At 40.0% G+C, this 12,754-nt stretch overlaps 1 protein-coding gene across 3 annotated transcripts in view; it reads left to right on the plus strand.

The window, feature by feature from the left end:
- Dnajc5 (DnaJ heat shock protein family (Hsp40) member C5) overlaps positions 1–12,754 on the plus strand; it is a 44,314-nt gene that overhangs the window by 15,837 nt on the left and 15,723 nt on the right. The window contains exon 1 of one of the 3 annotated variants that reach the window (XM_020161033.2): positions 11,808–11,928. The exons of the other annotated variants lie outside the window; for them this stretch is intronic. The gene's annotated coding sequence lies outside the window, so the exon portion shown is untranslated. Of the gene's footprint in view, positions 1–11,807; positions 11,929–12,754 lie in introns of those variants that run through there. 3 annotated transcript variants of the gene reach the window in all.

Consider the following 12,754-nt stretch of genomic DNA (forward strand, 5'->3'; position numbering starts at 1 on the left):
AGAATCTCTAAACTTTAATTGAAACAACTTTAGGACCTGTGTGTGCTGGTGGTGCTTGATGTAATCCTAGCACTCAGAAGGCTGAGGCAGGAGGATTGTGAGCTCCAGGCCAACCTGGGCTACATAGCATGACCTTGTCTCAAGAAACAAGAACAGAAAAAGACAAAACAACAAAATAGACAATAACTTTTTGTAAGAGTTGGATATTAATTTTTTTTTAAAAACTCATAAGGAGCCTGGGGATGTAGCTCAGTGGGAAAAGTATATGCTTAACCATGTGAGAATTCCTGGGTTTCATCCCCAACACCTCAGGAAAAAACAAATATAAAACATTGTTTCTTTCTTTTGGCCTTCTATGACCTGTCCTTTTGGTAGTAGTCTCCCAGCTAAGAATGAAAGCATATCCTGGCTCACATCTGTAATCCTCTGTACTCAGGAGGTAGAGATCCAGAGGATCAAGGTTTGAAGCCAACTCAGGCAAAACGTTTGAGAGACCTCCCCCCCGCCCATCTCAACCAGTAGCTGGGCATTGTGGTGTGCACCTGTCATCCCCAGCTATGCAGGAAGCATAAATAGGAGGATCGAGGTTCAAGCTGACCTTGGCAAAAATATGAGACCCTACCCCCAAAATACCTAAAGCTAAAAGGGCTGAGAGATGGTAGTGCACCTGCCTAACAAGCACCAGGCCCTGAGTGCAACCCTCAGTACCAACAAAAAACCTATAGGGTTTGAACCTGTTGTTTAGTCAGGAGACTGTTGGAAATTGAACATGAAACTAAAATTGGGAGGATCATGGTTCAAGCCTAGCCCAGGCAAATACTTTGTGAGACTTCATCTTCAAAATAACCAGAGCAAAATGGACTGGATGTATCGCTCAAGTGATAGAGTGCCTGTTTTGCAAGTGTGAAACCCTGAGTTCAAATGTCAGTCCCCCCCTCAAAAAAAAAAAAGAATGTGAAAATGTGTATTACCTGGCAATGGTTAGTTCTTAACTAGAATGCCAATGCATGAGTCAATTTTCTGTTACTGTAACAAACAGCTGTGATAAATCAGCTTAATAAAAGGAAAGGTTTTTTTGGCACACAGTTTTGGAGGTTTCAGTCTATGATTGATTGACTCCTTTGCTCTGAGGCCTATGACAGGGAACATCTGGTGGAGCAAAGCTGCTCACCTCATGGCCACTGAGGCGGGGAAAGAGAAAGAGAGGAGGGTCCAGGGTCCCAATATCCCCTTCAGGGGCATGCTCCCATATAGCAGGAAGATTTCTAACTAGGCCCCAATCCTTAAAGGTTCCACTGCCTCCTAATAGTGCTATGGACCAAGTCTTTAACACATGAGCCTTTGGGGGACATTTCACGTCCAAACTATAGCAGTTAACTTTTGAAATGTGTATGAAATAGTGTAGGGTTCTTTGTTTGTTTGTTTTCTGTACTGGAGATTGGACTCAGGTCCTCACACTTGCTAGTTGTACTCTACCACTTGACCATTACCCCAGTCCTTTTGTGTTTCGTTTCTTTTTGAAATAGAGTCTTGCACTAACTTTGCCTAACTGGCCTCAATTCATGATCCTCTTGCCTTTGCCTCCTGAATAGCTGAGATTACAGACATGCACCATCACACTAGCCCTTGGTGTAGATTTAAATGTAATAATTTATATACTTGGACAGCATTTAGTTTTCTGGCTCAGAATAGAGAGTAAATGAGATTCATAGTAGCTACTTGTACACTAGCTGCATGGACTGGCCTCAAATGCCTTGGCTCAAGTGATCCTCCTGCCTCAGCCTCATGAATAGCTGGGACTACAGGTGTACACCTCATGCCTAGCTCTGAGATTGAAGAATTTTAGGTTTCACTTGCTTTCCTTATATCTAATTTACTTTGAGAACAAATAATGTTAATTATAATAGCTGTTTTCTGTTTTTAAAATTCAGATAAGATTGACATACAGTGAAACTCAAGATCTTCTCTGTATATACACTGGTGAAATCACTACCCTAATTAAGTCAGAGAATGTTTCTGTGGTGTTAGAAGATCTCCCTTCTGCCTCTGAACAATCCTGATTTATACACTGACAAATGATTTTTCCTGTTCTTCATCTGTGTATGCATGTAGTCATTTTGTGTTTAGCTTGTTTTGCTGTGCATATGTTTAAGATCTGTGTTACTGCTTGTGTCTGTATTTCATTTTTTTAAATTATCGAGTATCCTGCAGTGAACAGGCCAACTATCACTTCTGTTGATGACCACTGGTTATCAGCTGCTCTAATAGAGCTCATATTATACCACTTCATGTGGGAAGCTGATTATGAGAAGCCTATGAGAACTTGACATAAGCACAGTTGTGCTCAGTGATCTACAGGCTGAGTTTGGCACAGACAGCCAGAGGCAAAATGCAGCACAGCTGCTTTTCCTAAGTTGTTTACATTCAGAGAAGTAAGAACACAAGTTTCTCTTGTTACAGTGTCACGTCCCTCCCCAAGAACTGTTGTTCCAGCCTCTTTGTTTACCACTGTACATTGAAGACTCCCTGAAGGAGGACACCAGATTTTTTATGGGAATTTTTGATTGGCTGCTGCTGCTGCTGGCTGGTGTGTCTCCACCAGAGCAGCTTTCTGCACCGAGAACTTTATACATAGGCTTTAGAAAAGCTAAGCTAAAGAAAAGCTAAAGAGAACGTGGGGCAGTGCAAGTCTAAGGAGCGAGACTAAGAGTTATGCTAATGCATAGATGTGGCTGCTGTTCGTTTGTCTGCAAGTCTGAGCACTGAGACTTTAAGAGAGAACCTGAGACAGTGCAAGTCTGAGGGCCAAGACTTTAAGAGAGATTAAAGAAAACATGGGACAGAGCAGGTCTAGGGAAAGAGACTTTAAAGAACAGAAAAGAAGAAAGACTTTAGAAGTAAGGTTTTAAAGAATAAGAGAAAAGTGAAGCAAAAGAAGAGTTATTAGAGAAGAGAAGCAACAAGCTGTTGTGCATCTCCCTCCGAGTGCCCAGCACACTTGGCCCAACTTTCTGCATGTCTTTTTGTCTATTGTTTGTCCTTTCTGCATCTCCAGTTTCCCCCAGTTAGGTCAGGAGAACCAGGAGGAAGAGAAAGCTCACTACAACTTCATATAAAATACAGAAACCTTAACGCCATGCAGGTTCATTTCTTCCTGCTGCCACTCTTTTATGCTTAGATGATCTGTGTATTGCATTACCTATATTATAAATCCACAAACAAATGTTAATTATTTTTTATTTAAGATTGGGGCATAGCTTAGTAGTAGAGTACATTCTTTACATGCACAAGACCCTGGGTTCAGTCCCCAGCATCACACACACATGTGCGTGCACACATACGCATTTTCTTTAAATAGTCTTATGTATTTTTCAAAAAAAAATGGAAGAACAGTCTTGTATACATATTTACCATTTCCAGTGATATTCATTCCTTTCTGAAAATCTAGGCTTCTTTCATTTTCCTTCAGCCTAGATAATTTTCTTTGTCATTTCTTGTGTTCTTTTTCTTTGTGATGGATTCTCTTAGCTTCTGCTTATTTAAATTGCTTTTTGTTTGTTTGTTTTGCAGTACTGAGGTTTGAACTCAGGGGCTTGCACTTGCTAGGCAGGTGCTCTACCACTTGAGCCACTCCACCAGCTAAAATGTTTTTATCTCAACTTTTTTTTGGTGGTACTGGAGTTTGAATTCAGGGCCTTGTACTTGCTAGGCAAGCACTCTACCACTTGAGCCACATCCCCAGCTCTCACCTTTGATTTTGAAAGGTGATTTTGTTGGAAATAAAATTCTGGTTTGACACCTCTTTTGAGGTTCTGGGGATCATGCCCAGGGCATGCTCTGAAGTGCTTTCTATCTTCTTACACTGGAGAGGTACCATACTTAACTAGCTAATAGCTTCCGTGATTTCTGATGGAGAGTGTAGTTTACTTGTGGAATTTGTCAGTTTTCTGGCTGTTTTCAAGATTTTCCCCCTAGTGTTGGGGATTGAATCCAGGGCTTTGTTCATGCTAAGTAAGTACTCTACCACTTAGCTACATTCCTAGTCCTTGTTTGTTTGTTGTTGTTGTTTGGTGGTACTGGGGGGTAAACTCAGGGCCTTGCACTTGGTAGGCAGGCACTCTTATCACTTGAGCCACTCTACCACCCCCAGCCCTTGGTTATTTGAGACCAAGTCCTGCTATATTGTACAGGCTGATGTTGAACTCACAATCCTCCTGCCTCAGCTGGGATCACAGGTGTGCACCACCATACTTGGTAAGATTTTTCTTTTGATCTTTGGTTTTGAGCAGATGGTTTGCCCAGGCATGGCTTTTGTCATGTTAATCCTATTGGGAGTATGGGGAATTTCTTAAATCTGATCTTTTGTGTTTCTCCAAATTTGGAAAGTGTCAGCATTATTTTTCAACCAAAATTTTTTGGCCTCATTTTCTCCTAAACTACAGTTATATGTGTTAGATTTTCTGTGTTCAGTTTTCATAATTTTTTTCTCTCTGTTCTTCAAATTGGATAATATATCTTCAGGTTTACTGCTTTTTTTCTTTCTTTTTTTTTTTTTCTCACCTCCATTCTACTGTGAAGCCCATCTAATGAATTTTATTTCATATACTGAGTTTGCACTTGTAGAATTTCCTTCTGGCTATTTTTATACCTTGTATTTCTTGGCTGAGATTGTCTGTCTTTTCATTCACAGTGAGTCTGTTATCCTTTTCATCCATGAGCATATTTAAAATAATTGTGCTGGGGATTGAATCCAGGACCTTGCACATGCTAGGCAAGTACTATACCACTGAGCCAGACTCCAGCCCATAGTACTCATGGTTTTGAAAGCCTTGCCTATGTTAACCCAGTATCGATCACTTCAGATTGGTAGTGGTGTTTTCTCTTAAGAATGGTTCACATTTTTTAAGCTTCCTATGTTGAGTAATTCTAGATTCTATTCTGAATGTAGTAAGCATGAAAGGAATATCTATCAAGGCCAGGCCTGCTCATATTCTTGTTGCCTCTAATTCATTCTGTACTCCTGCCAGAATGATCATCAGACATAGGCTAGCTTCTGTTCCCATGAAACTGTTCTTAGAGTATATTCACACTGATTTCAGGTGTCTCCTTGTTCAGTTCATATCATGTTGAGGATGTGTTTGTTGTTGGCAGGGTCCCACATGTCGATGTGTGGGCTGTGGCTGTCTCTACCTGGAAGCTGCAGTAGTGAAGCACAGTTCCATCCTTTGTTCTCAGTGTCCAGTATTTTGCATGGATAGAGCTTGTGAGAAGCAATGAAGGTGGAGGTCCTTTGCTGGTAATAACTGCTTCTGTTGGTGAAGATCGGCAGGTCCCAGCACTCCCCAGGATACTGTGTTCACCTGGCAGCTCGGTGTGGTGTGTCAGGCAGCAACTCATGAACTTAAAAGTCCCCTGCATTCTGTGGTGGAGTAACCACTACATTTGGCAGAATATTGTTTTCATGATTTTTAAATTTTGTCATCTGTTGAAAATTCTTGCAATCGGTGTATGGTACCTTTTCAGGTATATTGCCAGAGAAAATAGTGAATAAGTCCTTATCTGAAGTAAGAGGAATGAACTGATGAAAGATGACAGTGAGTACACTTGGGTGGTTTCTTTAAAAATGGCACCACCTCACAGATTTTTTTGCAGCAAGTCTTTTTTTTTTTTTGGTCTTGTTTGTTTTGAGACAGAGTCTTGCTACAGAGCCCAGGCTGGCACAATCCTCCTGAGTCCTGGGGTTATAGGCATGTACCACAACACCTGGCTTTGCAGCAGTTTTTGTTTGAGTAAGTTAGAGCTTCTTCTGCTGTCTAGACTTAATTGCTTCTGTATTCCTGAAGATTTTTTCTTTTTAATTTTACCATCTTGATTGAAAGCATATATTTAAAGTATTTCCCCCTTAGGTCACCTACTGTATGCCTGCATCTTTGTATTTGTGCAAAATTAATTTTAAAGTGAGAATAGTGTCATGGGCTGGAGGTGTGGCTTAGCAGTAGAATGGTTGTTTAGCATGCATGATGTCCTGGGCTTGATCCTCAACACCAAAAAAAGGTTTTTTTCAAGTGTTACTATAACTAATCCAGCACTCACCCATAGTTAATAGATGTAAAAAATCACTTCCCTTCAGTAATTTACAAGAGACCATTGATCACTAGAGCAAGTCACAAACTTTCCTGATGTTTTGTTAGAATACAGCTATGCCTTTTTGTTTAACACAGTCAGCAACTTCACACTCCAAAGACAGAGCTGGGTGTGGGATGCTGCAGTGAAGACTGTTTGAATGGCCTGCAAGGCCATAGTATTCACTATTTACCCTTTACCAAAAGTTTGCCAATCCCTGCTGTGTAGCAAATGAACAACACCAAATTAAAGCTGACTGGAAAATGTGGTACACAACTTGTTCTTTCCTGGGATGTGACCACTTGGCTGTGAATACTGCTACACTTGAGCAGTCCAACTGATTGCTCTGCTTTGGTGGTTCCATGAGACATATGTAAGGTTAGACTCTCATTTCCATATGGCGATGCCAGAAAAACACTGAATGATTTGAAATCTGTTTAGTGAGGAACTCATGGTAGGATATTTGCTGGTTCTTTAGAAAATTGGGAGTTAACTGGTCTCTGCCTTGTCTACTCCTCCTTGATTGTCCACTGGCCAAAACAGACTTCAAGTTAAAAAGTTTTCTTTCAAGCTCTAAGAAGGAGCACTGCAGTTGACTGTTGGAGAATGGAATGTGCAAGTCAGCACATGGGGATGAGTTTTGGTTTGCAAGATCTGGGGTTAAAAGAGTTACTGGCTAGAGAAGCCGGGATTCTCAGGATGAGCTAAGGATCCCTCACAGCCCAGTACTCTGCAGGTACATGACAGGTGCTTAATCAGGATGTCTCAGTTATGTGTTAGCTGCTGCCGATAAACTCCTTAAAGATCCTTGGAGATCTTTATAAACATGGCTGGAAGTAACTTGTGAACAGTAGCTTTATGGGAAGAGCAGACATACATTGGGGAAGGCCTTGGTAGAGGGGTCTGTGGTTGCTTGTTTTCTTAGACCTTATAGTTTTTATAAATACAATACAGAAATGTATAAAAAAGTTCAGACAACACAGAAAAGCATAGAGAAGAACACTATCAGAATATCAAGCAGTGAGGCTGAGGATGTAGTTCAGTGGTAGAGTGCATGCTGAGCATGCATAAGATCCTAGGTCCTATCCCCAGCATGACAAGAATAAATCTTTTAATCTTTGGCCCTAGTACTTCCTTGTTGTTTCCAGAAATAACCAGATTACCAGATACTTACCTTCCAAAGAAATCAAATAGTTTTTTAATTAAAGACATTTGTTTTCTTCTATGAACTACTTTAATTGCTACTCCCTCACCATAAGCAAGCCTCCATCCAAACACAGCAAGTCCTCAGCTCTAGGGTCTGATTTTAGACAGTATTGCTCACCCCCTGCTGGAAGACATGGGAACTTCATGCTTTTCCCATCTCTTACCCCTTCTGACTGTCATCATTTGAAATTTGTAATGTTTGTATTCTGATTTGTCTCCTACAATCCTTCAGTTGCAGTTTCAGTGGATTTGATACCTGTTCCCATGCTGTTACCCCTGGCTTCCATTTCTGACTGCCTTCCTGTAATTCAAATCTTGCTAGCTGGATTTTCTTCTAGAAACCCTTTGTCCCTGAGTTCATTGCAGCACTGTTGACTCAAATATCAGATTCTTGAGTTAAGAAACAGAAAGCTGCCTCGGGATATATAAGTTAGTTTTTTAAATGTCTGGGTTTGAAGAGATATGCTTTTTACTAAATAAATACAATATTTAAAGTTTAGATATGGTCATTGGCAATTTATTCAAATTAGAAAGTTAACTCTAGTCAAGCATGGTGGTTCATGCCTGTAATCCCATCACTTGGGAAGCTGAGACAGGGAGATATGTAAGTTTGAGGCCAGCCTAGACTGCATAGCAAGGCCCTATCTCAAAAAAATGAAAGAAGGGAGGAAGAAAGGAAGCAAGGAAGGAAGAAAAATTAATTCTAAGGTTTTAAAAGTTTTTAGTCTGTGTTGAGTGAATGAAACAAAATGACAGGGCACTGGGCTACTCAGGAGACAAGATCAGGGAGGATGGAAATTCAAAGCCAGCCTGGGCAAATAGTTCACAAGACTCTATCTCGAAAATACTCAACACAAAAAAGGGCTGGTGGAGTGGCTCAAGTGGTAGAGCGCCTGCCTAGCAAGTGTGAAGCTCTGAGTTCAAATGCCAGTACTGCCAAATAAATAAATAACCAGAGGAAAATGGACTGGGGATGTGGCTCAAGCAATAGAGCGCTTGCTTTGGTTTTGTTTGTTTTTTTATAACTTATTTTTAAAAAATTTTTATCATATTGTTATTGTACTAGGGGTACATTGTGATATTTAGAAAAGTACTTACAATATATCTTAGTTAAATTCACCCCCTCCATCATTCTCCTTTATCCCACCTCTCCTCATTTTTTTATAATAAATTTTTATTAGGATATATTTATTATACGGGGGGGGATTCATAGTGACAATTCCAATTAGACTTATAACCCCTCATTCGTAGAATAGTTTCAGCAGGTTTCATTTTTCCATTTCATGAAATGATACATAACATTTCCACCATATACTGTTCATTTAGAGCACCTGCTTTGCAAATGCAAAGCCCTGTCCCACTCAAAAAATAAAAATAAAAACAAAATGATCAGGTTATCTAGTAATTAAGTCATTTATGTACTGATTTTTCTTAGTATGGTTCTTTTTGAGACTAGGAAATTTTGACATTCAGTAATATCTGATGTCTGGCATACTCAACTTTTCTACTTCTGGTGAAAATTTAAATTGAGAATTTTAGTAAAATTAAATAGATGTCTTAGATATAGTCAGTTACTTTTATAAAAGTATTAACTTTATTTTTCTGTGGATGGGGTCTAGAAATCAATTATTTATAGTAGGCACTGAGTAATGGAAAATGCAAAATAATTTATCAATTTGAATCTTCTGTAACAGTTCCTAAAGACTAAGGCAATTACGTTAAGAGTACTTAAACTTAGTGCTTTGGTCCTTCTGTTATGAGTTAAATGAATAAAATACTCAGCAATGCAGAATTGACTAGACTCTGCTACGTCGTGTACATCTAGAAAGATGGACCCCTGCTTCTGGTTGAGCTTGGCTGTGTGCTCGCTCAGCCCTTGGAATCAGAATACTTGTTTCCAAGCTTAGGTGAGGGAAGACCCAGTGCTGCAGAGCCTTGCCTCAGGTCCAACAACTTGGAGCTTTCAGAACTGGGCTTAGAATTCCTACATATTGATTCAAGCCCATATCTCTTTGAAAGATATCAATAAAACTCTTCATATTTTCTGCTCTAAGTAACACACTCCTCACCCCTTTAAGTCTTAGGGACACGATTAGTCAGGCCAAGAGGTCTTGCCCTTGGGTGTGATTCAAAGACTGACTTGGACAAATAACTTCATGTCTTCATGCTTCAGACTTGCATAATATGGGTGTTCATAATACTGCCTTGTGAGATTTGGGGGGTGGGTGGTAAGCTTAGTTTTTACCCAGCTGTCACAGTCTGTCAAGAGAGAGCAAGGGAGCCCTGACCCCTACAGATTGGCAATTTATTGGATCTAAAAAGTTAATTCTAGTCAGGTATGGTGGTCCATGCCTGTGATCCCAACACTTTGGGGGGCTGAAGCAGGAGGATTGCGAGTTTCAGACCAGCCTAGGGTGCATATCAAGACCCTGTCTCAAAAAAAAAAAAAATGAAGAATAAAAGGAGGGAGGGAGGGAGAGACTGGGAAGCAAGGAAGAAAAATGTTAATTCTTAGATTTTGAAAATCTTTAGTCTGTTAGTCCAGGAACTGACTCCCAGTGGTGGAATTGCACTCTAGAGGCCAGGTCTATACTCTTCTTGGTTGAGAATGACCTATTATTTATAGCACTTGCATTACATGTTGTCATTAGGCCACGAAGAATGAAATGTGGCCCCACTGGCTGCCACTCAAGTGTAGCGTGGCTCTTGTTGGCTTCCTGTGTTCTGTAGATCCAGATGCCACCACTCTTGCTCTATCATATTTGTTTTTCTTAGTTTGCTTTCCTTCTTTGTTTTGTTAAAGCACTTCCTCAGATGATGGTTTTATATGAAATTCATGGCAGTACTTTTCGGGAGCTCTTGCCTTTGTCCTCACACTTGGTTAGTAATAGAATTCTAAGCTCAAAATATTTTTCCCTTAGACTTCGGGACCTTTTTAGTGTGTTGGGAGATCTCAGTGTTGACAGTGTATTTAATGTAAACTTGGTACTTGATGGAGCCTGTTTTCTTCCACTATACTATATTTTCTGTTTTCTTTGTCTTGCTCTTTTTTTTTTTTTCTGTTGTACCAGGTATTGAACCCAGGGCCTATCTCATGCTAGGGCAAGTGCTCTACCACTGAACTATATCCTTAGTCCTGTTCTGGTCTTTCTCTCTCTTTTTTTGAGATGGGGTTCTTACTGTACAGCTCAGACTAACCTTGAACTCAGGTCCTCTTGCTAGTACTAGAATTATGGGCCTATACCACCACTCCTGGCCAATGAAGAAAAGGTACTTCCTTGTTTTATCTTTGTGCCTTGGCTGTCAACCATATCATTGTGTTGTTATTCTCATCCACTTATTTTATGCTTTACTGCTCAGGTAGTGATTCTGAGATCTGTCTTTAGAACCTGTTCAGTTTTGCTGAAGTTATAGCCTTCAGTTTGGAGGATACCAAAACTCATTTTTAAAATTGCTGCTATTCTTCTTTAGAGCAGTTTTAAAATTACAGAAAAATTGGGAACGTACAGAGTACTGCCCTCATTACTAACATCTTGCATTAATGTGTTTTCTTGCTATAGTTTATAAACCAATATTGATACATTATTATTAACTAAGCTCCATAGTTTACCTTAGGGTTTACTCTTAGTGAGCATTCTGTGGGTTTGGACAAATGTTCCCCATTATAGCAGCATGCAGTATAGTTTCACTACCCTGAAAATCCTCTGTCTTCAGCTCTACTTGTCCATTGCTCTCCCCTCCCCACTAGCAAACATGGTTCTTCTGTCTTTATGCTTTTTCTAGAATGTCCTGGAGTTGGGATCAAACAGTCTGCAGTCTTTTCATATTAGCTCCTTAAATATACATTTATGATCCCTCCATGGCTTTTCATGGATTGGTAGTTCATTTCTTTTTAGCATTAAATAATATACCATTATTGGATGGACCACAGTGTTTATTCATTGTTTGCAGTACTGGAATTTGAATTCCAGCCCTTTTTCCTCTGGTTATCTTAGGGGTAGGGGCTTGCCTTTTGTCCCGGCTGACCTGGACCATGATTTCCTGTTTTACACTTTCTACTGTTGCTGGGATGACAGGTATGTGCCAACCACACCCAGTTTTTTTCCATTGAGATGGGAATCTTGCAGACTTTTTTGCCTGAACTGGCCTGGAACTGCAATCCTTCCAGTCTCAGTTTCCTGCATTGCTTGGGATGACAGGCACATGCCACTATGCCATTGAGATGGGGTCTCACTAACTTTCTTTGTCTAGGCTGGCCTTGAACCACATCCTCCTGATCTCAGCCTCCCAAGCAGCTAGGATTATAGGCGTGAGCCACGAACTATCTGTTCATTTTTGAAAGACTTTTTAGTTGCTTCTGAGTTTGTTAGTAGTAATTATGAATGCATCAACTTATTTTTACATAGTAGCCTGTAATCATATGTAGATTGTAAAATTAGAAATGAGTTTATAAACTGTCCATCTCCTCATTTCCCAGGTGGTTGCCCTTCGGTTACTAGCAGCAACTAGGCCTTGGCCTGTCACTGTTCTCTGAGCAAGTGCACAAGTAGTTGAGACATTTGAAGTCCCCTTTTTAGGAGCATCACCTTGTAACTTCATGTAAGCATTTCCTATAGATGTTGTTTATTGTTTTGTTTTGTTTTTTAACTTGAGTTTGAGCAATAGAAAAAGACAATCTGTCTAGTTGCAGTTTTAGACATCATGCTGGGGTTCAAGTGATAAGTGTGCTTGCCTAGCATGTGTGAGTCCTGGAGTTCAAACCCCAGTACCAAAAGCAAAAAACAAAGAAGAATAGATACCATGCCTTTTTGTTGCTGATGGTACGTTACATTCTTTGTGTTCAGCTTTGTTCAGGTGGAGGATGGATAGACAGATTCTATATTTAATATCTTATTATTGTTATTTTTTTGGTGGTATTGGGGACTGAACTTAGGGTCTTGTCCTTGCTAAGCAAGTGCTCTACCATTTAAGCCAGGCCCTCAGTCCTTTTGCTTTTAATTTGTTTTTCAGATAGGGTCTCCTCATTTTGTCTGGGCTGGCCTTGGACCACGATCCTGTTACCTCTGCCTGGGATTATAGGCATGTCCACCATATCCGGCCAGTCTCTGGTTTTTAAATCCAGTGGTGACTTTTGGGCCCAGTCATACCTGAATTCTCTTTCTCCAATATTTTATAGTTTCTAGTTTACTACATCTGGCTATTGCTATTGGTGACAATGTTATATTGTGTCCAGGTAAAATATATTTTAATGCACTAAATTAAGAAGTATTGAATTGATCCATTACCTGTGGTAACAGAGGTAATTGTAGATTCCATATAATTGTAAGAAATGATATACTTTGCCTATAATCCCTGTACCCCTGAGGCTGAGGCAGTTGGATCACAAGTTCAAAGTCATCCTGGGGAACATAGTGAGACCCTGTCT

Source organism: Castor canadensis, chromosome 5 (assembly GCF_047511655.1).
Source record: "Castor canadensis chromosome 5, mCasCan1.hap1v2, whole genome shotgun sequence".
Taxonomy (NCBI): domain Eukaryota; kingdom Metazoa; phylum Chordata; class Mammalia; order Rodentia; family Castoridae; genus Castor; species Castor canadensis.